Genomic DNA, 24,430 nt, shown 5'->3' with positions numbered 1-24,430 from the left:
AAGAAAGGAAATCCTGACCTTTGCAACAGCACGGATGGACATAGGGGACATTGTGCTGAGTGAAGTAAGGCGGACAGACGAGCACTGTGTGATCTTACGCACGCGTGGGAGCTTACGAAGTTGAACTCAGAAGCACGGGGTAGAGCAGGGCTTCCCGGGACGGGTGGTGGGGGAAGCAGGAGGGCTCGGCCGAGGGTACGGTCTACTGGGTGTGAGATGAGTCAGTGCTCGGGCCTGAATGCGCCGCGTGGCCGACGTGGTTAGCAAGGCTGCTGTACACCTGCAGCTGCCCGAGAGCGTGAGTCTCAAGTGTTCTCGCCACACACGCACACACTCACCTGCCTGAGAGCGTGAGTCTCAAGTGTTCTCGCCACACACGCACACACTCACACGCTCACGCGCACACACACTCACATGGACGCACACACGCTGGCCGTTTTCAGGAAGGGGACGGCTCGGTCACATGTTGGCTCTTCCAATGGAGTGTCCAAACTCTCTTTAATCACTCCTAAGTTCTGTGAAGATTTTCCATCTTCCTTGTTGTCTATCCCGCACTCCCCTCCCTAGACATCCTGTAGTGCCCAGAGGCAGAACCCTCCCCTGGGAATTGACAGAAGCCCGGGATCTGAGATTGGGAGAGGTACAGGAAAGAGTGGGATAAGAAGGTTGGGCTCAGGGGTTACTTAAACCTTCCTGATCCTCACAAGCGAGATCCGGATTCTACTCAAGGTCCAGATAAATATATCCGTTCACTTTCAAACTGCGCCTGAAGGAGTGATTTCACTGTGCTTAAACCCCACAAACACGTGATAATGATGTCCTCTGGAAGTGGGTGCCGCTCCGGCGAGAACCTTCCCCACTTCATACTGACGTGTTTGCAACACAGACGACCCTCACAGGAGAGCCTCCGCACAGGTGAGGGAGCGCGCACAATGCCAGGAAGCGGCCATAGTGTACCTACCTGGAAGACAGGGCAATTGTAAAGTTGATCCGAGGAGATCTTAGTTTTGTGCAAAATAAATAAATAAATAAATGTCAACATACACTGAATTAACATCAGAGAGTAAAACAGAGGTATTAATGCAAAACCACACTGACTTCTCAAAGGCTCAAGAAAGCACATGCATTTTTTTTAAAAAAGGTTGTATTTAATTATTTGAGAGAGCGATTGAGAGAACCAGTGGGAGGGAGGGGCACAGGGAGAAGCAGGCTCACCGCCGAGCAGGAAGCCCGATGTGGGACTCCAACCCAGGACCCTGGGACCATGACCTGAGCCGAAGGCGGGTCCATTCTTCACCCCCATGAGTGCCGTCAGCTTCACCCAAAGTGTTTACCCACAGGTTTGCATTTCCACACGGAAGGGAGGAAGCGCACTGGACGGCCTCAGGTGTCCTGGGGAGCACCACGCTCGGCAGGAGAGGGGCTGATTGCGCTGATTGACTCAGGGAAGGTCTGGAACAGGCGTGTCTGCCGAAGTAGAGCCAGGATATTTATGCAAATTATTAAAAGGTGTGAGATGCTTATCACTTCTAATCCACCAAACGAAGCGTTTAAATAAACTTTTCAGCACCTCGAAGAAGGAACAGCTCAAATGACAGCCACGATTCAATGTACTCAACCGATTTCCTCCAAGTCAATCAACCAAGAGGAGAAAAATGTATTTACTCTGACAGAATGTCAGGAACGGATTTATGACGGCGGCCGCTTCCTGCTCCGCACCTTTTCCACGACATTTGCATAGAGGGCTTCATGGTCAAGGAAATCATTTCACAGATTTCGTCAAAAGTGGTTATCTAATAACATCCAATACAATCAATGAATGTAAAGGGGGCCACGTAAATGTATTAGCTAATACATTAACCAATGTATTAGCTAAATGTATTAGCTTAAAGTAGTGAATTTAAGTTGAAATTTACTTAATATTATGTGCATATGTAAACATGAAGCCTCGCTATTTTCTCATCATAAAGCTAAGACAACGTGCATTGTCATGAAATCTGAATTAGAGAACATTTGCTGAAAATGTTTTGTTTATTTTATACAAGAATGTGTTTCTTAGGGATTTTGCTTTAATAAATACATAAGAATGATTAAGAATGTACGAATTAAGGTGAATGAACTAATATTTCTAAATTAAGGTACTCTAAATTATTTATTTTACTAAGTGCTTCATAAACTCCTTCTGATCTTACGTGTCTTAATAATTTGTTGAGTAAATTCCTCCTTTTGTTGTTGTCGAAGATGGAAAACCCACCCCCTTACCGAACCGCTCTTTGGTGGGCTCTCAGGAAGAAGGGGGCTCGGACGCCAGACTGCCCAGCGGGCATATCCCTGATGACCTCCATGATGGCCAGCCCTACTCTGGCCAGAAGACAACTTCTGGTGGTACAAGGACACTTCCTGGTCCCAGGACTGCAAGCCTTGGTCACTGTGGGAAACCCCCTTTTTGTGTCTCTCACAAAATCAGATCACTTTCCACCTCAAGCTTCCACTTAACTTCATACAGGGAATGGATGACTGTTCAACTGAGGGAAGATGGCTTCAACTCCATTGTGGATTTCCTTCCTGTCCTCTTTGTCTGGGTGAAGAATCACAGTCCTGAGGCCTCCAAGCATCACAGCATGAGGAAAGCACCTAGTGATCACCAGTTCTGAACCCTGGCTCCCTTACAAGCCATGCCCCTGTGTCCCTCAAGCCTGCTTTCTGCTTCAGGGAGAGGGACGACTCTGAACATCTCACCTCCCTCTGGCCACCACTCAGTGCCCAGTGTCCCACCTAGTGCTTCATCCTCCCCCCTCTACCCACTCAACAGGGGGATGTTCGGGGACGCCCCTCACCCTTGCTGGCAAGGATCTTCCAGTCCTGGGAGGACCAAACTGGCTCATCATCACTTCCCCTGGGTCTGCTGGCTGGGGCAGAAGGGTGGCCCCAACCCAACCCAATGATTGAGGATTTAGGCTGAAATCCAACAATGTAGAGAGCTTTATCTCTCACAGCTCTTATCTCTGGCATGAATCTCAGAAGCTTACTTTGGAACTCCTAAAAGCCCCACTTCATTATCCCTTCCTGAAGTGTAAGCTTGGAATGCCTCACCTTCCATGACTATTTTTAAAGGGGAAAAGGGCCAAGGGGTAAAATAAATTAGAGGGTATGAAACACCTTAATTCATATACTTATCCCTCACTTCATTTAACAACTTTGGCTTATTTCTGAAAATTCTGCCCTTAAGAGAAGAAGCAACAGATTAAAAAGAAAAAAGTTTTCATTAATCTCAGTGAGAGAAATGATGATGTGTCCAAGCTTAACCCAAAAGACTCAAAACGACGTTCACAAAGAGGAAAAAAAGCAGCTGAACAACAAATGACAAGCTCCTGTAAACAGTAAGAGCGATGCCAACGTAGGTTCATCCAGTTTGCAGTAAAATACAACAGATGAACGCACGCATTATTTCTTCTTTCCGCCCCATGTTCTTTACCAATTTAAAAATCTTTTTAAACCCTTGGTTATATTGCATTCAAAATGTGCTAAAAGCAAAGTGATGGTGCAAAAAAACACTTTTAAGGGGTCATAAACTCTCAACACAAGAACATCCTCCACACCAGTGGAAACAGACAAGTGAGCCATGAACCCAAGAGGCTTCCAGGAGGGTCATCTTCATCTCCCGCATCCATAAGCAGAACAGTGGTCCCCGACATGAGAAGGAAGGTATCCCCGGCACGTCTCTGTTACGTAGCCCCAGCCAGAGAACATGGTGCCCCCCAGGACACTTGTTTCTTCTCTGGAAACTCAAAGCCTTCGAGTGAGAACTCATCTGGCACCTGTTCACCAGCTTTTCATGTCCTGGGCAAGAGAATCGATGCCCACCCCACGAAGACAAGCATTGTCTTCCTGAACAAGATGGCATTTGATTGTCTGGAAGAGGCTTTCTCGTTGCAGTTAGTCCATAAAACACAGCGTGCTTACGCAAGCAGAGCAACCTTTCTTTGGGAGAGCTCTCCACTATTGTGAAAGGCATTCTGGTTTCTCTTGGGATGTCAAGTAAACTGATAAGGATTTCTATCTGAGAACATACCATGAGATGTTACTTTTCATAGCACACCGATTTTCTGTGTTTTCTGTTGAAGGCGTCGCTACATAAGAGTCGTTATCCAGAGCCCCTGTTGGGAAATGGTGCTACCTAAACCCTCCTTGTACCAGAGAAGTTTATATCCAGATGCTAGGGGTTGCACTGGCAAAGTGGTCTTTCTCTATAGCCCAGTTCTTCCTGCTCTAAAGCATACCCTTGCCGTTCTACTTAAATAAAGCAAAGACCTAGTCTGACCATCTCACCCACTTATATCATCGTATCATGGTATAAAAATTGTGTTGAGATACACGTGAGGATAATTCAAATAAATTAATTGAAGTCATTGCTGTTGCCTGGGTATAGAAACAAGTATTTCATGAAGTCCGTCTTCAGATCACACCTTCGCGGTCAGGAGATGTCTTCGCAAGGACCACTGCTGGAGACGTCCTGTCACGTGTGGAGGGTGTGGTACCATTAGCCACACCGTGTGCTCACAGGAGGTTCTCTTACTCCATACGTGGGCTTCTGGTCCAGGCAGCATTGGACAGCGTGGACAGACTCTGCTTTATGCTGAGATGAACATATCACCTAGCTACTCCATCCTAAACTGGTCCTAACAGTACATATCTGAGCGAATGAAGTATCCATCGGTATGGGACAGACACAGTTTGGTAAAGCTAGCTGGAAAAGCCTTAGAGCCCCGGATGAATTCCGACCATTCATTCCTGATTTCCCGAGAAAGGTCCTTCAGGCTCTCCCGTGATGCCAATAGGCAGCTCAGCCCAAAATGAACAGCTCTGGGTATTCGGCTGTAGCTCAGTGTGAAGGAGATTGGCCCACATGAGGGATAGGAAGCAGCAGTGTGAGCAGCTGAAATCAGTCAGCATCAGCCTTCTCAAACTCCCTTCTCCAGGCTAAGCAGCCAAGTGCAGCCTCGGTTGTGATGTGCGTGGGATTCTGCACCAGAGCCCTGGCCCATGCCCTCCAAAGAGGGTCTGGATGGCTGGGCCCTCTCTTGAAGCACCTGCCCAATGCCTGGGGCTTAACCACAGCTGGGCTGCTATCAGCATCCTTGTCCAGGTGCAGAAGGTCGCCTCATTCTTGAACACAAACCTCCCAGAAACAGAGGCAGCAAGCCACGCTGTGAGCAAGCTTCACGTTAGGAACTCCTTTGCTAACATCCTGTGAGTCTTAGTCTCCTCTCTTCACATGTAAAGAGGCTAACACAGTGGACAGCAGGTGACTTAGCGTGGAGAGAGGGTCTCAGAGCAAGGATGGAACATGGCAGCCCCCCTTGACGGTGTTCCGCGACATGGCAGCACTTGGGATAAATCCACTTGTGGTCGACCGGCTAACCGAGGAGTAAAGACCTGCCAACGTAATGAAGAACTTGGGCGTTTCCAAGAAATTGGATTAACTCATCATAATACAGAGCTTGGCATTTATGCAGTGACTGTTCCAAAAACTTGAAAATGAGCCACAGAGACACACGTGGTGTCACTCAGCACAGAGCGTCCTGGGGCGGGGGAGGAGGAGGCTGCTATCGGCACTGCTTTGTACACGTGGGGCGGCACTGAGACAGCGTCACCCGGAACCTACGCATTGACTCGACCAAAACTGACTGGAGCCTGTGAGCAAAATACACACTCTTTAACGTGAAATATCTGATAATGTCATTGCAAATAAACTAACTTTTAAGATTTATTTGTTTATTTGAGAGGGAGAGAGAGCAAGCAGGGGGAGAGGCAAAGAGAGAGAGGAAGAGAGAGAGAGATGGACTCCCCACTGAGTGGGGATCCCGCGTGTGGCTGGATCTCCGGACCTTGAGGTCAGGACCTGAGCCGAATGAAAGAGCTGGATGGTTCACCAACTGAGCCACCCAGGTGCCCCCCAAACAACTTTAAATCATAAATGCATTTTTAAAATCCCAATGTCACATTATACTGGAAATGTGGTTGGTAATGGTGGTCAGCTGAGTTTCCAGAGATGTACCTTGTTGGGGACGGAGTGCACCTAGGTCCTGTATGATGGTAAGTCTTGAGCATCCTAATTCCAGTGACCTGTAATGAGAGCAGAAAACAGAGGATAGGATCATAAGTGCTGTTGTTGGAACGTTCTGGAGGTTTGGAATAAGCTGGGCTGTTGGGATCTGTTCTAGGAATAGGAGACATAGGGGAAGAGAGGAAAAGATGAAATAGTTTTCTGCTGACTCGTCAAACTGGACATTTTAATGACACAAGGGGGTTATCGTGGATGAGTCAGAGGGGCCCAGGCTAGGCCCTAAAGGTGCCATAACAAAGCACAACCTCCTGGGTGACTTTAACAATAGGAATACTTTCTCTTGTAGCCCTGGAGGCTGTGAGTCCAAGATCAAGGGGTCCACAGGCTGGTTTCTCTGAGGCTCGGAAGGACCTCTTGCAGGCTTCGAGCTAGCTTCTGGTGGCTGTGGGCCATCCTTGGCATTCTTCAGCTTGTAGAGGCCCCCCCCAATCTCTGACTTCATGTTCACGTGGCATTCTGCGTGTGCGTCTGTGTCTGTGTCCAAATGCCCTTTTCTTGTAAGGACTCTCATCGTATTGAATCAGAGCCTGTCCTATGACCATCTTAACTCAGTCATCTGCGGAAGTCCTATTTTCACAAGAGGTCTCATCCCCAGGTAAAGGGGTTCAACAGCTTTTGGGGAAGATGGGGCACACTTCAACCCATTACGAGCCCCTAAAGCACAGGACTTTCTCCGGCTGGCATCACAGAGCTGTGGTAGAGGGGAGGGGAGAGGGCCAAAGTCCAATGCGGACCCGATGCACGTTAGTCCTAAAGACAGAGGACGCGGACAGGACATGCTAGTGGATGCGGACAGGACATGCGAGTGGACGCGGACAGGACATGCTAGTGGACGCGGACAGGACATGCTAGTGGACGCGGACAGGACATGCTAGAGGACGCGGACAGGACATGCTAGTGGGTGGCAGCTGCTGAGGGCGACTAGCTCCTTCATGCCAACCTGCCGCAAAGCAACACAGTGTCAGCCCTCCTTAGCGCAACCAATTCAAAGGTCCACTACAGGTTGAAGGCTTGGGGAGTGCCGAGGAGTCTGCTGGGACCGGAACTTGGCCCTCTGCTCAGCCCCTGTCCTCCCTTGTACTTCCTCCTCGGCAAGAGCCCTAGCCACACGCCCGGCCCGGGGTCCCCAGCGGAGTGGCCGCGTTTGACGGATGACCTCGGGAAGAAAGTGTTGCTGAAGGTCATCACCCTGGGGGATTCTGGAGTTGGTAAGACATCACTCACGAAGCAGTGTGTGAAAAGAAATTCGGTAATCCGTGCAAAGCTGCCACGGGAACAGACTTTGCCACAAAGCGGGGGATGGAGGCTGACGGACTAGTGACGAAGCAGGTCTGGGGCCGGCAGGCCAGGAGCCGCTCCAGCCCCTCCGTGTGGCCTTCCACAGAGGCGCAGACTGCTGCGTTCTGGAGTCGGACGCTGCTGCCCCCAACACCTTCGAAACTCTCCACAGCTAGAGAGACGAGTTCTCATCCAGGCCGGTCCCCGGGATCCCGGAAACTTCCCCTTCATTGTGTTGGGAAACAAGACTGACCTTGAAAACGGACAAGTGGCCACAAAGCAGGCACAGGCCCGGTTCTACGGCCGAAACAACGTCCCCGACTTCAAGGCCAGTGCCGAGGAGGCCATCAGGGTGGAGCTGCCATTCCAGACAGTCGTGCGCCCTTACACTGGAAGCAGAGGTAGGGCTGGACAGTGAATTCCCTGCGCCCGTCGACCTGGACAAGAACGGCCAGGCCAAGGCCTCAGAGGAGAGCTTCAGGTGCCGAAGGGGCCGTGAGAGCAGGGCAGGTCCTTCGCAAACAGAGGACACACTTGGGCCTTCCAACACAAGCCCCTCTCCTCTTCCAAACAAAACATAAAGCCTGAAGAAGCCCCATCGAGCACAGTCTTACACACACAGAGAGCCCTGACACAAGCAGACAGACCCGGCCCAGGCCTGCGGTGCGTCCGTCGGGGTCTGCCCGGCACCCCATCAGCCCTCGTGTGGCCGCAGGACAGGCAAGTCGTAGAAACCATCCTGCTGTGGAGTCGGCATCAGGAGCTTATTCTTTTCGTGCACTGGGAGAGGGAACTGTTTACAGTTAATCTGTGTCTAATCGGTTATCTGATTTTTTAATGGTCTTGTGGTCTCTTTGTCCCCTAGCCCGCCCCCCGCCCCCGTGAAGCCTGCCACTTGGGAAGGCTGGTGCCCATGCTTCATTACGGGCTCACACCCAGCCTGATCAGACTGAGTTGTGTATATATCTGTTAATGCTTGTTACTTCTAACTGATGGGATTTTTTATAGTATCCATTTATTATGTAATCCTTCTCAGAAAAGAATTACAGCACATTCATATATGAAACCAATTAAAAATATATAAATAAGTGTAAAAAAAAAAAGGTCCACTAGACTTAAGGCCACAGTGAGCCACACCAAGTCAGCCTTGTTGCAATTATGTGGACAGCTACATTTATTGAGCACCGCTGTGTACCAGGAATTAAGCTCAGAGTTTGTTTCACGTTATTTGATTCAATCCTTTGAGAACATGGTCCTCCCTCTAAGAGCTACACCACTTCCTTTTTCTGTGCAAATACGGGAACCAGACATAAATCACTCAGCTGTTTATTCTAGGGAATACTTGCTCCAGGAAGATGTGACCATTAACCAATTAAAGTAGCTTACTAATCAAGGCCGAGCGAGACATTTGGCTCTCCAAGACCCTCCCATTGCTGACTGGATCAAGCCAGACTGTCATGTTGCTGCCTTCCAGTTCTATAGCGTCTTAAGAGAGGGTGACGGCAGAGAACTCCCTCACTGAGAGGTGCCGCCATGGCCCCATTTCACAGAGCTGGAAACTGAGGCAAAGAGAAGAAAGTTGCTCACAAAGGCAGAGCCTCCCTTCTCCCCGAACCTGTACATTGGTTTCTGTAACTGGGTTCTTGTTATTCCGAGTCCCTCCCCAAAGGGTGGGTCTCAGTGTGGATTCTCATGTCTGGCTCTCTGCTGCAGACCTCAACGGCTGTCCCCAGGACTTGAGTCTACCTCCGAAGCCCGGTGAGACTGGCCAAGGACCACATCCTCTGGGCCTGCAGGGCCTGCGAAGCGATTGTCCTGACTCCTCACCACATTTGCTGGGACCGACCCCTTCACCTTGTCCCTGCTCTGGGGTCTGCCTGCACCCAGCGGATAGCCTTTCACCGCCTGACCCGTCCTACCCCAGACCAAACCTTGGTCTTGATGTTCTTCATCCCCAGTGAATCCATGTTGAAAACACTTGAAAATACTCGCTCTCTGGGTCTCTGAATCAGATTACCCCGCGCCATCAATGACAAGAAAGTTCAAATTGTTTATATATCCTTGAGTTAAGTATTTCCATCCTGTGCTTATTTTGACCCGTGGTTCACTTTTGTGTTGCTGCTAAACAAATCACCACAAAGTCAGCAGCTTTAAATAACATGTTTATTATCCCTCAGTTTCTGGGGATCGGGAGCCAGGGCATGAGTTAGGTAGGGGGTCCTCTGCTCAGGGGCCCCCCCAGTGCGTCACCCAGGATGGGCTCCCATCAGAGGCTCGATGGGGGAAGGTCTGCTTCCAAAGTCCCCAGCTTGTTGGTAAAATTCATTTTCTTGAAGCTATAGGGTTGTCCTGACTGTGTTTTCTAGAAATATATTTGTCCACTGGGCACCCATTCCGCACAGGGCCAACTATGTTAACTCTATTTCCTTCTTTCTTTTGGGGGGCTGGACTTATTTATTTATCTGAGAGACGGACACAAGCAGGAGGGGCCGAGGGAGAGGGCAAACCTCCAGTGGTCTAGGCATGGAGCGGGGAGCCTGATGTGGGGCTCAATCCCACGACCTTGTGGTCATGACCTGAGCTGAAACCAAGAGTCAGATTTTCAACTGACTGAGCCACTGTGGCACCCCGTAACTATAGAGTCTATATTCCTGAGACTCTGGAGCCCTTCCAGGCCTGGGCAGGGCCTGCCAGTCCCAGTGCTGATTCCCGGACATAATAACTTGCCCAGGAGCACACCTTTCATTTGCAAACCAACCCATCCCCGGCCTGTAGCCCTAGTTGCCTCCCTACCTGAGTGTCACACAAGAAGCGAGAGTTGCCCCATCCTAACTCAACCAGGGACAGGTGCCCGGCAATGGAAGACACCAGGGACAGCACCACAGCACACCGAAACTACTCACACTAGTCTAAGCTGCTCATTTCTCCGTGGGGAGACCCCGAGGGAGGCTCTGGCTGAGCCTGCCTCCTTCCCACTTCCATCCCTGAGCTCTGTGTGGCCCCGTGGGGTATAACAGGGCCTGCCCTCTTCCCTCAGAGAATCTGCATAACGGGAGACTTCTTCCAATGGCCTCAGCCTCTCCACATCACAGTGGGTCATACCTCCATAAATTAAATCTCAGGTGTAGTTTAGAAAAAGGACCTGCAGCAACTTGCTTCTTCCAAGACAGCACCAGGGAGACAAAGTCTCCAGAGCGAGCACGTTGGAGTCCTATGCAGAGCGGTGCTGCCCGGGGCGAACCCCCTCCCCGGCTTCTACTGCTTAGCAGCGAGTCACAGGTCGTGCCCGCACTCACGGGGAGGGTGCACTCGGCTCCAGGGACCACCTTAATGGTTGCCTGCCCTCCCTCTAGTGCCCCTAGAAAGACCATGGGAACTGAGTTAAAGGGAAGGCGTAGTGAGGTATACATTTTACCAGCCAGCACGTTCACCTTTTAATGACCGTGGCTCAGTAAATAGGAGCTCTGCTATATCGCGTAACCCTCGTTTGCTAGAAAGGCCCGGAAGCTGCACAAACGCGAGCGGGGTGGTGTGCCTAACCGGCTGACACGCCTCGCTCCGTGGGTCTTCACTTGATTGAGCAGATTAAGTGTCTGATTCAGCAGAAAATTCGTGTTGTGTCAACAGGTCATGATGTATATGGCTCAACTGGTGATCTATTTCTTTTTAGTTGGTGTTTGTTTTTCCTATGAATGATTTATCTGTTCTAGAATGAACTGTGTCAACTACTGCACGAGGCAGATTAATTTCAGTGTGTTCTGCAAACATTTCCTTGGTAATATACCTTATTCCATCTTTATTTGCTCTCACTGGCAACATCATATCCTTTCTTTATTTGAATTAAATAGCTTTTCAAAGTAGGCTATTCTCCTTGGGGATGGGGAATGCATAACACATGAAAAGGTGGCTTTTGTTTAAAAAAAACACACAACTTTTTTTTAATTAACTCTTGCATGAGAGTGTTTAACACATTAAACATTTTCCCCCAATATTCCAAGATACGCTGTCATTTAATTCAATAAAGCTGGAATGTATCTTTTTCTGTAGTTACAATAAAGATACCATACTGAAACACTAACAGAGTTTTATAAAGTATTTAAAAATAACCTCATAACACAGCATGTGGCTTAATGAAGTCCGGGGTGGGTCAGTACGACTATTCACATTTCAGAGAGGTAATGGGGTTTCCCAGATGAGGGAACAGCCATGGAGAGAGATGCCAGGTGGGCTTGTACGAACACTGGTTCTTTTCCATTGGAGAGAAACTCTCTGGCTTGTTTCCCAATGCTAGCATGTGTTTTCCAGATCCTTACTCCAAAATCCACAATCATACCGGGGCTCAATCCAGAACCATCAGTGCATAACAGGGTAGTTCCTGGTCTGGAACCATCACTGTGCACCAGGACAGCATCTGGTCTACAACAATCACTATAGTGGTTGCTGTGTCTGTGAGCTCTCAGAGCAGGCTAGTGTCTGGTCTGAAATCATCAGCATACATGAGGCTACTGTCTGGTTTTGGAACCATCACTGTACACCAGGCTAGTGTCTGGTCTGCAGCCATCACTGTACACCAGGTTAGCATCTGGTCTTGAACCATCACTGTACACCAGGCTAGTGTCTGATGAGCTGGTTGCATTCATGAAACATTAAAGGGGTTTCAAACTATTTAAAAATAGTCTTGAGTGTAGTCACTTCACTTTACCACTGACAGGCTGACAAATATAACGTAACGTAACGTAATGTAATGTAACATAAGTAACAATAGAATAGTGCTGGACCCAGACGATGACTACACAAGACAGGAGCAGGGTAATGCCTGGTGTGGAACTCTAGCTATACCAGGCTAGTGTGTATGTGTCTGTGTATGTAATTGTGTAGTAGAATATGCATACATGAAATGTTCAGCTTTAGACGTACCATTTAATCAGTTTTTGTAAATGTATTTCAAGACACAGAACATATCACTCCAGGAAGTCCTTCCCTGCCCCCTCCTGGTCAATGCCCTTTCCCCTGGAAACAATCACTACCCAGCGTTAACCACCATATGTTAACTTTTCTCAGTCTAGAGAATTTCATGTGGGGGGAGTCGTGGAGCACAGACCTTTCTATGTCCAGTTTCCTTCCCTGGGCTACCGGGTCTGACGTCCGTCCGTGCTGTTGCACATATCAATATCGTGTTCCTTTGGATTCTGAACCATCTTCTGTCCTGTGAATACACCACAGGGGATGTACCCGGCCTCCAGGACATGTTCTTTCTGCCTTTGATGGTCGTGGATACCGCAGCATGGATTCTTGTACAAGACGTTTTGTAGATGTAATTTCATTTATCTTAGACTAGTCCTTAGAAGTAGAACTGGCGGAGGGATGACTGGGTGGTGCAGTCAGTTAAGCATCTGACTCCTGGTTTCAGCTCAGGTCATGATTTCACGACCGTGAGTCCGAGGCCCACATTGGGCTGCAGCTCAGGAGGAGTCTGCTTGAGATTCTGTCTCTCCTTCTCCCTCTGTGCTTGCTCTCCACCCCATGCTCCAATGTGCTTTCTCTCTAAAATAAATAAATGATCTTACAGAAAAGAAGTAGAACTGGTATATCATAGGACAGAACCATGCTAAAAATTTTAAGAAACTACCACAAAGTTTTCTAAAAGATGTTTTAACGTTTTATAGTCCTAACACCAATAAATAGGAGTTCTGGTTCTTCCCTACATTCTTAAATATTTTGTGTTGCTAAACTTTTTAAATTTTAGCCATTCTAGTATATGTAGAGTTGTATCTCATGATGGTTTCAATTTGCATTTCCCTGAGAATGATGTTAAACACTTTTTCGCTCACGATTTTTATGTGTTCTTTTCTGAAATTCCTGTTCTGCGTCTGCGTACCTGTCCTGGGTTGTTGGTCTTGTCTTTCTGTTGAGCTCCAGGGCTTCCTTGTACAACTAGACACGGGTCTTTTCTGATTCTATTATTTCCAGTATTTTCCTCCAGTTTATGACCATATTGATGGTAGTATTTTCTGGTGAGAAGACATTTTTAACACTGATGAATTTCCATTTATCCATATTTTACTTTATAATCCAAGCTTTTTTTTTTTTTTTTTGATTTTTAGGAAATCTTTACTTGCGCCAAGATGTAGAAGCAATTTTTCCAGAAGATCTTTCATTTGCACTTTTCGTTTAGGTGTGATCTGTCTTCAGTTGATCTGGGGCAGCATGTAGGACAGGAAACAAGGCTCGTCTTTTAGTGTGTGGATATTCAGTCATTCCAGCACCATCTGTTGAAGAAATTTTCCTTTTTCCATTGAGTTTCTTTGGCACTTTTGTTGACATCATTTGATGTTATAAGTGAGGACCAATTTCTGGATTTCTTATATTGTTCCAAGGGTTTAGTTTCAATCATTATTTTAATACCACACTATTTTAATCCTTATACCTCCACAGCAAATCTTGAAGTCAAATAGATTATGTCCTTCATTTATGTCTATATGTGTACTATTTTCCTTCCTTTGTCTTTTTAAATTAATTTCAAGTCATCTTGTTAATTTCTAGAAAAAAATCTGTTGAAATTTTAATTAGAATTGCTTTGGTATAGATCAACTGAGAGAAAATTAATATCTTAACAATACTGAGTCTTCCAAAAAGCAAACGAACAAAATTGGATCTTCCAGCATATGAACAAGGTACATCTCTCCTCAACGTACATATTCTTCAATTTCTCGCTTTGGCAATTTATAATTTCCATTGTAGAACCTTATACTTCTTTTGTTGCTACTACAGTGGATATTTTTTGTGTTCTTATAAGTGATATTGGCTTTGCAATTTCATTTTCTAGTTGTCCATTTCAGGTACATAGAGATATAATTTCTTTCTTTTTTTTTTTTTTAAAGATTTTCATTTATTTATTTGACACACAGAGATCACAAGCACGCAGAACAGCAGGCAGAGAGACAGAGGGAGAGAGGAGGAAGCAGGCTTCCTGCAGAGCAGAGAGCCCAATGCGGGGCTTGATCCCAGGACCCTGAGATCATGACCTGAGCTGAAGGCAGAGGCTTTAACCAACTGAGCCACCCAGGTGCCCCGAGAGATATAATTTCTTAAAATTGAATTTTGCAACATTGCTAAATTTGTCTGCTCTAATAATCCTCTTAGAGGTTCCTTAGGCTTTTCTATCTACACAATTATGAGATCTGTGAATAAATACAGTTTTATATCTTTCCTATCTGGATTCCTTTCTTTGCTGTATTAAATAGAGTCTCTGTCTTCACTGTTGAATAGTAGTGATGAAAGAAGATCTTGTGGTCTTGTTCCCCATCTCAGGTGGAGAGCACATCAATATTTCACCATGAGTATGGCCCGAGCTGTAGATCTTCCCATGTGTGCCTTTATCATTACTCCTCCCCTCATGATCATTTCACCTGTACAATCTCTCATGACTTCACCTCTCTCGTTTCTGCTATTAGTAATTTGTGTTTTCTCTCTTTTTTCTTGACCAATCTTGCTAGAGGTTTGTCGGTTTTATTTGTATTTTCAAAGAAATAACTTCTGGTCCTATTGAGTTTCCCCACTATGTCACTGTTGGTTCGTTTGTGTTTCTTTAATTTTATTTCACTGACTTCCACTTTTATTTGTAATATTTCCTGTCTTCTTATTTAAGGTTTAAGTTACTCTTTTTCCTTTTCCTTGCCAATTTAAGATGGAATTAGAAGACACTAATGTCCTAGCTTCTTTCATTTGAAGACAGGCATCTAAAGCTATCAATATTCCTCTCATGACTGATTTACCTGCATCCCCCAAATTTTAGTGTCTTATGATTTCATTATTACTTAATCAAAATATTTTCAGTTTCTCTTGTAATTTCTTTGATTCAAGGGTTAAGTCTTTTTTTATTTAATTTTCAAGTACTTGGAAATTTTCTAGAAATCTTACTGGTACTGATTTCTCTGTCAGTACTAATCTTGTCAAAGAACATACTTTGTATCATCTCCACCTGGAATCGACTCTATCCAACCAAATGCCTCATGTGGTTTGAGAACAGAGTATACTCTCCATGAGTAGAAGAATGGGTGCCGTGTTCCATAAACGATAGATCAAACTGGTTGATAATTTACCTGTTATCTTATTGGAGTTTAGTGACACAAACACTGTCATATTCTTTTGCTGAGTGTTACACAAAAAACTACAGACAAGTTTCATAAAAGAGAAGACATCCTAGTGTGGTGAAGACTTCGCTAATGAATGGAAATGTGTGGTGAAGAATGAATCCTGGTGGGAGAGACTGAGTCACGGAGGGACGTCCTGTCCTTGCCTGCTCTGTGGAAAATGGGTGACCTCGTCTTCCTCCTCAGTCTAATCTAGGGTTTGGTGATCTTTTATCTTAAAAGGTCAAGTAGTAAATGTTTTAGGCTTTGTGGACCAAGAGGAAAAATCGAGGCTATTCTGCAGGTGCTAATATAACATATAAAAATGTAAAAGCTGTTCTTACATTGCAGGCCATGACAACTCAGGCCACAAGCTGGGTTTGGCGCACAGGCCACAGTTTGCCAACTCCTGCGTCGTGTCCTGACTGCGCTCCGCTGAACACCGTGGAGAGTGGCTAGAGCAGACGGCAGTGGAATGAGGTCCCCGGTCAAACTGGGGGGTCTCTGGATGAAACACACTTGGGCAAACAGTATTACTGCTGAAATTCACAGATGCTTCTGCATACAACGTGCACTGGGAACTTCCATACAAGTCCTGTGAAAGGAGATCCTTCTTGGAAAGGTCTCGCAATAGTACAGGTTCGTTTTGCTACATCTCCTGAGGGTCTGGAGGGCCTTCAAACACTCTTCAGCAAACACCGGTCCAACCCATTTTTCAAAAGCCAGCTCTCCTTTTCACTCCTGGTATTTTTAAGATGGAAATTTCTCTGACCCACTGTGTTTCACAAGTATTAGAAGTTCTTCCCTTTCATTTCTAATAATTAAGGAAAGAGATGAAGTTGCCAGAGGGAACGCTGAATTCACATCATCTTCTTATCTGGCCGGATTCAGAACACTGGGCAGAGCTAACTTTTTTGTTTGTGTCTGTCGCTGCACACTAGAATGTAAACTTCTGGAGGGCAACATTTTTTGTCTGTTTCTATCTCTGTAATGCCCTTAAAACCCTGAAAAGTTTCTAACAGGCAGAGAGGGCTCAGTGAATACGCACTCAGTGAACAAATGAGGCCTCCTGACCTTCCAGAAGCTCCAGTAGGATGTGGCCTCAGGCATTTCTGGGAGCAGTATAGTAACAATGACCTCAGTGGACTAGGTACCCCTGCTATTCCCACAAACCAGGGGATTTCAGACAACACAAGTGAATTCTCTTTCAATTCTGGAGCTTGCATGTCAGGAATCCAGATGTCTATAGCTGTGTCCCTTGGGAGAATGGGGGAGGACCCATTCCTGCTTCTTCTGACCGTGCTGGCTGCAGGCCTCCCTGGGCTTGTGGCTGTGTCCTTCTCTGCTACTTCTTCTCACGGGTTTCCTCTTAGTTGCTTCTGTCTCATCTGCCTCTCTCTTACAAAAACACCTGTGAGCCCATTGATGACCCAACCAGATATTCCAGGACAAGCTCCTCATCTCAAAATCCTTTCCTGAATCACACCTTCAGCCATAGAAAGTGATACTCACAGGTTTGGGGATTCGGACGTGGGGTCTCTGGGATTCCCATCATTCAGCCCACTCTCTATGGAAAGTCTGGAACCTTGATTTCCCTCTTGGCTTCCGTTAGGAGCTGACTTTGATGTAGAGACAGGCAGCTCCAAGAAAATCTCACTTCATGCTGCTTGTGACAAAACCATGTATAACAAAGAAGTCTGGTTTTTCAAAATTACCAATCGGTGATGAAAGACCAGCATGCTTTCACGTTATCAGCTCCAAATTTGTTTTACATCCTTTTAGATGGAGTGTCTTACGCAGCAAAAGATAAGTCACTACTGAATACATTAGTAAAGAAATAAATAAAGCTGGTTCTGAATCGTGTAAGTTGGTGATGTAAAACACAGAGAAGATGATAAATCCTTGCAAAGCGGGTCATATAAACATAAGGCCAGAGGTCTTGAATGTTTCTATCCGTTCTCACTGTCTGTATATCACTTGGGGTTTTACATTTTGGAGCAGGTTTTAAGGTAAACAGAGACCGAATTCCAAACGGCTTCTGTACTCATGATGACCCTGACTTTATTAGTAATAAGATCTAATGACATCATCTTTTGACAGTCATGATCTTTAACCTGGTTTGATCTAAACCAGACTCCTCAGGAATGATATCATTAAGGTAAATCCCTGAAAAGAGACCCAGCCACTTCAGTATAAACCGTTGAGAGGGATTGAGTTACTGAGAATGACTTCACCCACCTCTCCGTTCTTCCTTGGGCGATACGGAGCATATCGAAACTGCAGAGGAGGGCAGCGGATTAGTGGTGTTGTTTTTAGTAATAACACTCAAAATCATACCAGAATTCTAATTATGCATACGGGCAGGCTTATTGAAATACAGTTTAAATCCTTTTTCGTTAGACAGATTTTAACTCTGAGAGTCCATACTTCTCTCCGTGTTTGAAAAGAATGGCTGGCATTTATGCAACGGTAATTTTAAATAAACCTTGTGTCCGGCGTGCAGGATAAGGCAGAGGCTTCTGCGTGAATGTGCCACCTAGCTGTAGGAACAAGTTGTGAAAATAATCTACAAATAACATTTGCATGAGCCAAGAGCTGTTCATGCAAATGAAGCCTGTCTGTGGTGCACGCTCTCTGTCCCCAGCAGCACTGCCCCAGATCCTGACTGTGACACCTGTCTCCTGCCCTGGGATGGCCTCCCTGCTGGTCTCCTGGCTTCTACCGGCCCCCTTCTAAAAGCATTTCTCTGTGGAACCACAAAGTGCTGACCTTGTTGTGTCTAGGCAGAAACAGCACCGCACGCGCAGACAACCACATCAGCCCGCGGCTCGATACTCATCCACGATTACACGTGAACACTTACATAACCACAACACTTACCATCGGAGTCAATAACTAACTCGACAAACTATTTCTGCAAAGAACTAACATGACTTTCTTGGTCTGACCTCACTCATACATGTGATTCTCCAAAGTTATCAGCAAAGTCTTCAGAGGCAAAACACAAAAGATCTCAAGTCACTAGAAAAAAATTCTTAATACTCAGGATAAACGCAGGCTTAGTCATACGATAAAGATACATTTGAACCCACAGTAGATTTTCATGTCTGTCTTTGCAAAGCTACTGAGAGAATTAACATGCCAACCGGACAAAACCCTAAACCATTTGGCTCAGGCAGAAACGAGCTGATGAGCTCACGGGAGACCTGGTTTTCAGAGCACGTGGTTATGTTCCCAGGGGTGCTGTGCAGACTTGGGGCTCGGCTTTCCCACCGCAGTGTGCTCTGCGTCTCCCCTACCTCAGCTCCAGGGTTCTGGAAGATGGTGCAGAATCTCCAAGCTCTGCTCTGAAATCTGGGAAGCAGCAGGAATCCCCCCCCCCCCAAGGAACCTGTGTGAATTTTCCTTCCAGCCCCACGTTCTGATCGGGTCCTGGCCCGTTTCTAAGCCATCAGTCAGTCGGTGCAGCTGGAGCTACCCTGTGGTTGTTCTCTGAAGGGAACTGGCTGGGGAGTGGACCATCCCCAGGGACCCGGATCCAAGCAGGCTGCATCCCAAGGGCATGGGGGGCGCCGTCCACTGCCGCGAGCAGCTGTATCAGACGTGCCACTGAGGAAAGCCTCGCTTGTCCCTGAACTGGAGGGGGCAGCAAGCAGTCCCTCATTGGCTCCAGGCAGAAGACTGCGGTCTGTGGCCGTGTCTACCAGTTCCTGGGAGGGTGAAGGGGTGGCAAGACACCCAGCTTCTCTTGACTCAGTTTCCTCCTCTGTGAAATGGGAGTCAGACAAGGATGCTTCCTCCGGGGGACATCGTGCCGCTTGGGACTGTGCATCCCTGACTGCCACTTGTACCCGTAAATCAGAGCCTTCCCTTGGATGCCCCAAGCAGAGCCAGCAGGTAGAGGGAGGTGTGAGGAGAAGGGGGTGTGGTTTGGTGTGGCTCCTGAACCCCAAGCTTGCCTGTGTCACCATGAGCACCCCCCCCATTAAAGCAGGAGTTCCCAACACTTTAGAACACTGTACTGGGCAGTAACTTAATAACGCGGGATTTATGGAGCCGCCACGAGGAGTATCAACATCTCCGTCCTGGAAACAAATCAAAGTTCAGACATGGGCGCAAACACTAATTACTTTCAACAAGTGCAAGCGAAAGGTGAGGGAGGGCAGGGCGATGCTTGGCCCCTCGGGACAGCGAGCGGGATAAGCAGGGAGCACAGCCGCAGGGAGGAGAGCACCGGGCCGTCAGCTGCCGCCGCCCTTTGAAGTCTCCTGGGCGCAAGGTGACCCACATCCATCTTGAAAGTGTGCTGAGTCCGGAGGGCTGCTTTGGGTTAGTGAAGGAATGCGCCCTTATTTGAAACCTGACCCCAGGGCCCCTAAAAAGTTGGGCTTAGGCGGGGCCGGGGGTGACCTTGTGAATTTAGACAGCTGCTAGGCCACCGCTAGGAGCAAATTACCAGGGGCCGCGGGGATTTTCCACACTCGAGAAAGCAAAGGGCGCCTCTTTAAGCTCCGCAGGGTCAGCTCCCGCCTCAGAGGCCTGTGTGAGAGCCGGAGCCGCCAGAGGGCCTGGCCAAGGCCTATCCGGTCAGAGGCTGAGGGGCGTGGCGGGGCAGGCCAGGGGAGCGCAAGCGGGTTCACCTGCCCCTGCCCGCGCGCCCTGCCCGCGCGCCCTGCCTGTGCACCCCGCCCGTGCGCGGCCGCCCCGTCCAAGCGCCGCCTCCCTGAGCCGGCGCCATGCGCAAGGGCAACTCACGCACCGAGCAGGTAGTTCCGGTGACTCTGCAGGGACCGGAGGGTCGTTTGCTTCCCGGAATGAGGCCCGGCCTACCCGCACCCTCGGAGAAGCCCGGCCGCTGTGTTTGCTGGTGACTCAGGCCGTCCTCACAGTCCGGCCAGGCGCGGCCTCAAATGGCTTGAATAAAATGTTTCCCTTTACTCAGGCTTACAGAATGAGGGAGAGTTTACGAAGATACTTTAAAGATTAAACGGTAGAAATGGAAGCCAGGTTTCCCCAGGGATCCCGCAGTGAAGCAAATGCACACGAGGAATTCGGATTTATTCTGGACCCGGAGGAGCCGGGTCAGAGCTCCTCGGGCCGCAGCCTGTGCGCAGGGAGCCAGGCACCCCCAGAGCGCGCTCACCGAGCGCTTCCAGTCCGCCCTCCCCACCCTGCACCCGGCGGCTACGGAGGGCGCCCCCGGGCTGAGGCGCGCACGCTGGGGGCTCCGGGGTCAGGTCACGCGGGGTCAGGTCACGCGCGCACCAGCGAGATCTGCTCTCCGCATTCTTTTATCTGGGTCCCGCGACAGTGAGGAGCCCTCAGTACTGTGAAAAGCAGGGGCTGTAGCCAATGACCATGAAAACAGGTCCCCGCCCACCTGTGCACAGTGGCTCCCTGGAGGCTTCCAGGGCCCCTGGGTGAGCGGCTGGGATGACACCCATTCCAGGGTGAGCCGATCTTCACTGGAACGTTCCGTTCACTGTTTCCACCCCCAGACGGCCTGTGGGGTAGACAGGGATGGCACGGGGCCCACGACGTGTGGTGTGTCGAGCCCACGTCTCGGTGTGGGACCCCAGCACCACCCAGGATGCGCCTGCGGGCGGGGAGAGGGCAGGACTCTTGTTCCGCCCGCGCATCTCACCGCCCCAGAGGCACCCACGACCTCACTTCGTCACTGGGGCTCACCAGCACCTGCTCCAAGCTCCAAGCCGCGATGGGGCAGCCCCTCCACCTCCAGCAGGCCCCTGCGCCGAGCATCGCTCTTGCCCTTCCGAATGGGGATTTGCAGTGCGGGTGGCCGGTCTGTCTGTCCCTGTCCTGTGACGGTCCCTTGAGTCAGTTCTTCTCCCAGAGTGTTTGTGACTGTGTCTGCTGTCCAGCCGCCTTCTGTCGTCTAGGGCACATGCACTGCGTGGTGCAGAGACTCCCGGTAACACGGGGAAACGCAAGCGGCAAGCTTGGTCTGCAGGCGAGTCCAGGAGAATGACCCAAGCGTCCCACGTGTCGCAGGAGGATGTCGGGGCCTGTGGCCTGTGTCACCGGCTTTCTGCCGACTGATGCGAGCGGAGCCTCCAGCCCCTGGTGGCAATGGTGCAGAAGGAGGGGCGCTATGACCCGGGGTGCGGACGGAAACATGGAGCTGGGAGCTCCAGGCGCATTCCCGCCTGCCTCGTCCTGTGTCGTCCTTCAGTCAGTTCACGTTTTCGGGTCTTCCACGAAAAACAGAAATTGGAGGTCAAGCTCCCTTCCCTGAATTAAGCTCCAGGGCTTCCCCATGAGTGGGTTTTCTGGGACCCACGCATCCTGGATCATCTCAGGGGAGAGCCCCCTCACAGAGCACCCGGTGTCTGTGGGACCACTTCGGCGACAAACTTTGGGAGGTGCAGGCCCAATGCGTCCCCCCGGGTCGCCGCCAAGGGACCCGCTTTGGCTGTTCGTGAGAAGAGTCATTTCCTCAACCACAAAGTAGTTGGAATCATGAAAGCTGGTCTTCCCTGATTCGGTCTCTTAGCTGGTTGCGCAAGAAATGCACTTCACCTTCCTGAGAAAACTCTCAAACGGGGGCCGGGTTTGTTCCGGAGAACCTGACAGAGACATGGGGTGGCTCCGACTGCAGGGCGCTGGACGACAGGCTGAGCGCATCTGTGTCCCCAGCCCAAGCCACTCAGAGCCTCCTTGCGGCTCAGCACTGCCGCCAAGGGGGACGCGGACGGGGAGGCAGGCCCGCCATCGCAAGGACTTCAAGTGACAGTGTCTGCAGGCTGTTGGACGGAGCCTTCAAAGCCAGCCCGAGCGGTCCCTCGGCCGTCCTAGACAAAGGGCTGGAAAAGCCACTTCCAAGCGTCTGCCAACTGGCGTCTCTGTCCCTGCCGCTGTGGAGCTCGCCACGTCGCGTGAGCCCTCAGCCCGTCCTGGACCCGCGTGGAGAAGCAACACCGGCCTCTCATGCAGGACGGGGCGTGCGCGTGATGGGCTCCGTCCGGGTGTTCTCCGTCCACACCTGGGTGTCCTTAGCAGGGTCCTGCTCCTCACCCCGCCCCGACACGCTTGCCCCCCATTTGAAGACCACTCCAGACCTGGAAGGCGGTGCCGAGCGACGGACCACCTCATCTCCGACCCCGCCTGGCCCCTGCCATGGGGCGTCTTCTCTGAAGGGGGAGGCAGGGCTCCCATCAGGGTGCTCCGAGCCGAGAGGGCCACCAGCCCTGGAAGAATGTCCCTGAAGCGGCAGTCAGCCAGCGGTGGACATCAGACATGAGTCCTTATCCCGCAGGGCCGGTGTTGGGCAGGGAATTGGGAAACAGATTCTCCCAAATGTCAACCATGCCTGTCTCCGCGCCCCCCACCCCCGCACAGAGCGAGCCCCGAGCCTGCTGGAGGTGACCCGGCAGCCTGGGCCCGGCTTGACGCCATCCAGTGTGTGTCCCAAGAATGACACAGGCCTTCAGGCTGGGGACAACTCCACATGCGCTGTTTGGGGGGGAAAGAAAAGGGTTTTTTATTTCTCCGGCACGCACATGCCCACGTTTTTCTCTCCAGAAGAAGGAAAACGTGGGGACACAGAACCTTGTCCCACGTACTGCAGAGCAAAACACCCAGCAGAATCGGGGCGGCCCGTGCCTTTCTCAGTGGCCTCCAAGCTGCGTCCATGGGCAGCCGGACACAGCCTGTTGGGTCCTGTTGGGTGCTGATGGGAGGGGGCCTCCCCTTCACTGCGGTAAGACTCTTGGCCCCTCTGGGTGCCCCTTCTGCTGGTCCGAGTGCACGGCTGGGGAAGGGGATGGGCTGGACACCCTGAATCACAGCCTGGGGGGTGGGTGTCATGTCCCTGGGAGAGCTTTAATCCTACATGAGGCACAGGTTTGCTGTGCTTCCAGATGGACCCCAGACCAATGGCCTGAGTCACATTCTGGCCCTGCCCCTCACCAGAACACACTCCGGGCGCCCTTTTGTGCCTCAGCACCCAAACTTGCCAAATGGGGCCGAGACGGTGCCCGCCGCAGCCAATGGCGGCAGCGCTGGCTAATGGCGACCCTAGTCTGAGCCCAAGGCAGAGCGAGCCGGGCAGGCAAGAGAGGAGGAAGAGAGAGGGGCACTGGGGAGGTGGCCGCAGGATGGGACAGACATGGGGGCCACGCCACAGCTGGGGCACTGGCGGTCTTTCTGGGAAGGATGTTCATGGCCTGCGGTCAGCACAGCTCAGGAGAAGACGCTGGGGCTCTGGATTCTGGTCCACACTCTGAGTCTCGTTTTCTGGAGTTTATGGAAGTTCTCTCCTCCTTTTTTCTCAGTTCCTGTGACAAATAAGAGTGGCCAGACTGAGATAAGGATCTGATGAAGCGGATGAGAGATCAAGAGGAGAACTTCAAAACGGCGTAGAGGCTTCTGCTGAGAATGCCATAAACCTATAACCATAAATCGGAACTTTAAACAAAAACATAGTCATTGCAGGGCTAGGCCCAGACCCTCCCGGCAGGTGCGGGGGTCTTCCTTCTTCTGGGGAAGTCCCGTCTCCCAGGCACCAGAGAGGGCACCGAAGGGGGCACCGGCTTGGTCACGACACCCAGCTTCTGTGCCCCTGATGGCTCCTCACGGGGAGGTAACCTGTTTAGTGGTGGCCCGGTCCCCAGAGCTGTGAGGGTGTGGGAGCAGGTGGGTGTGGGGACGGAGATTCACTTGTCTTCCAAGGACCTCCCTGGCCAGTGGTTGGCCCCTTCCCCTGCTTAGTCCCTGCGGGGGCAGGCACACATTTCTCTGGAGACGATGGGGCCCGGGCCAGGTGAGGGGACAGGAGCAAAGGCGGTGGCTTTTCCTGGGGTTGGGGGAACAGGGCTCTCACCGTGCAGACTGTGGGTGAGGGTCTCGGCCCCAAAGCCCGGGAGCCCAGAGG

At 49.9% G+C, this 24,430-nt stretch overlaps 1 pseudogene; it reads left to right on the top strand.

Annotated features, from left to right (window-relative positions):
- The first annotated feature begins 238 nt into the window (after window positions 1-238).
- LOC123939320 lies at window positions 239-19,150 on the top strand (annotated as a pseudogene).
- Window positions 19,151-24,430: the final 5,280 nt, after the last annotated feature.

The sequence above is a fragment of the Meles meles genome, chromosome 3, assembly GCF_922984935.1.
Source record: "Meles meles chromosome 3, mMelMel3.1 paternal haplotype, whole genome shotgun sequence".
NCBI lineage: Eukaryota > Metazoa > Chordata > Mammalia > Carnivora > Mustelidae > Meles > Meles meles.
This window is presented reverse-complemented; position numbering and strand designations above follow the sequence as displayed.